Source organism: Nanorana parkeri, unplaced genomic scaffold, assembly GCF_000935625.1.
Source record: "Nanorana parkeri isolate BGI_ZX_2015 unplaced genomic scaffold, ASM93562v1 scaffold48, whole genome shotgun sequence".
Taxonomy (NCBI): Eukaryota; Metazoa; Chordata; class Amphibia; order Anura; family Dicroglossidae; genus Nanorana; species Nanorana parkeri.
Genome location: NW_017306316.1, coordinates 1,766,215 through 1,768,365, shown reverse-complemented (window position 1 = coordinate 1,768,365; position 2,151 = coordinate 1,766,215). Strand labels below are relative to the sequence as shown.

The 2,151-nt window shown below is 41.4% G+C and overlaps 1 protein-coding gene across 1 annotated transcript in view; it reads left to right on the top strand.

The window, feature by feature from the left end:
• The window catches only part of COL26A1 (collagen type XXVI alpha 1 chain), a 299,832-nt gene that overhangs the window by 291,875 nt on the left and 5,806 nt on the right, over window positions 1-2,151 (top strand). The window lies entirely within an intron of this gene.

The window sequence follows — 2,151 nt, the reverse complement described above, 5'->3', positions numbered from 1 at the left end:
TTTTGTGGGGGGCGCCTCTCTCTCGCACCCCCCAGCCAATAAGAAACAGTTGGGCGGAGCTAGCTGTCACTGCTAGCTCCACCCAATTGTTTCTTTCTTTTTTTAATTTTGTTTTTCTTTTTTTCATTGATCCTTATTTTTGTTTTCTTTTTTCAATTATCTTTATTTTTGTTTTTATGTTTTCAATAATCTTTTTTTTGGGGGGAAATCTTTATTTATTTATCAACATTGATCATGTATTTACCTTTGGCAAAAGTTTTTTTTCTACGTTTTTTTTTCCAACTTTTTTCATTGTTTTACTATTCTGCTTGGTACCACGGAGGTACCAAGCAGAATACCCGAGCCGAATGCATTCGGCTATTCACTCACTGCCGTTCGGCCCCTAAGAGAATAGGCCGAACGGCAGTGAGTAGCCTGCGGGAGGTTCGGCTCAGCCGATCCATATGTTGGATCGGCTGAGTCGAACTCCTTCTGCACTTTGGGCCGGCCGAACATGCGGTGCATGTTCGGCTGACCCGAAGCAAGTCAATGTACAGCTGATTTCCGCCCCGGTTGCTATGGCTATTTTTCCGCCACTGGCCCCTCCTAACATTTCATAGAGTTAAAAGCAAAAATAATTGTTACCCTTAAAATCCCTTAAATTGCAAGTAAAAGCAATTGAAACTGCAAAAAAGCATTTTTTTTTTTTTTTTTTTAGCTTATGCTATGTGAATAGGAACATCTAACATATATAAAATAGGTGTTATCCCAATTTGGCTTTGAAAGTGGAAATATACTTTAAGTTACTTAGCATGCGCAGTAACTCAAAAAGGTACCTTTGCATACCAGGAAGTGCTCTGCTATTTTTAAGAAAGACCTTTAGGACAAAAAGGTACAATTTTCCAGGTACTGCTTAGGCACCTTTAACATTTCTAAGTGTTTCCCAAAACATATAAATCTTAATTTTTTTAATGCTCAAGTCTACTTTAATAAGGAAAGAGGATGGATTAAGGTGTATGAGTTATAATTGCTAGGGTATGATCCTGACACTCATTAGAACAAGACACTTGGATCAGTGGTTAAAGCGGAAACTCCAGGCACAGGGTTATTTTAATTTCTGGCTTGCATTCATTTGATTCATGGAATACATAGCGTCCTCTGAATAACCAAGGGGAGATTAAAGCACACTAGTGCTGCTGAGCCGCAGGTTTCACATTCACGGTGGGCCGGAAGTACAGCAGAAGCTGTGATATCAGGCAGAAAGAAAAGTAGTGATTTTAAAATACAGAACAGTGATTCGGCTATAGCATATACTTCTGCAGAGCATTTGTATGCTCCAAACATGTTCAACATTAGAGAACAAGTCCAGTTATATGCGACTAGCTACTACAAGATAAGCCATGACCTGAAAAGGTGAAAACCTTCAGAAACAATAGGAGAAAAGCCAGCTTTAATTAACATTTCAGTGTTTGCAAAAGGCGCAGTAGTTTAGTAGCTTAAATGTCAAAAGTAACTTCAGGGTAAAACTTTTAAAAGCTGACTGCAATCAATCAACCATTGAATGTTTTCAAGACTAAAGTTCCATCGTCTGGCAAACCAAATGATCTCCCAGTCTTACATTTAATATTTTGCTCATAGACATACAAATGTCTGCTGTTTGTTCTACAAGTAATATGGCACCACAGTGCTTGAACTAAACTCATAGCCTACAGCCTTCTACGTAATGTAGGAAAAATGTATTTATTACTATTAGTAGATAGCATCTGACATATGGTATTGTGCTGCTGTAAGTAAGGGGTCTATTCACAAAGCTGCCGAGGGCAGCCGAGTGAATGACCGATCAGAAGTGAAGTGAGCCGAACACCGTTTGGCTATTCACTTCAGGCTGGTACGGCTGATTTCAGACGTATATCGGCTGAAATCAGCCGTACATCGGCTTGCTTCGTGTGGCTTCGGATCAGCCGAACATGCTCAGCATGTTCGGCTGACCCGAAGTGCAGAAGGAGTTCGACTCAGCCGATCCAACATCTGGATCGGCTGAGCCGAACCTCCGGCAGGCTTCACACTGCTGTTCGGGCTATTCTGAAAGATCCCGAACAGCAGTGAGAGAATAGCCGAATGCCGCCGAGCGGCATTTGGCTCGGCTGTTCTGCTCGGTCCCTCAGAGGCACC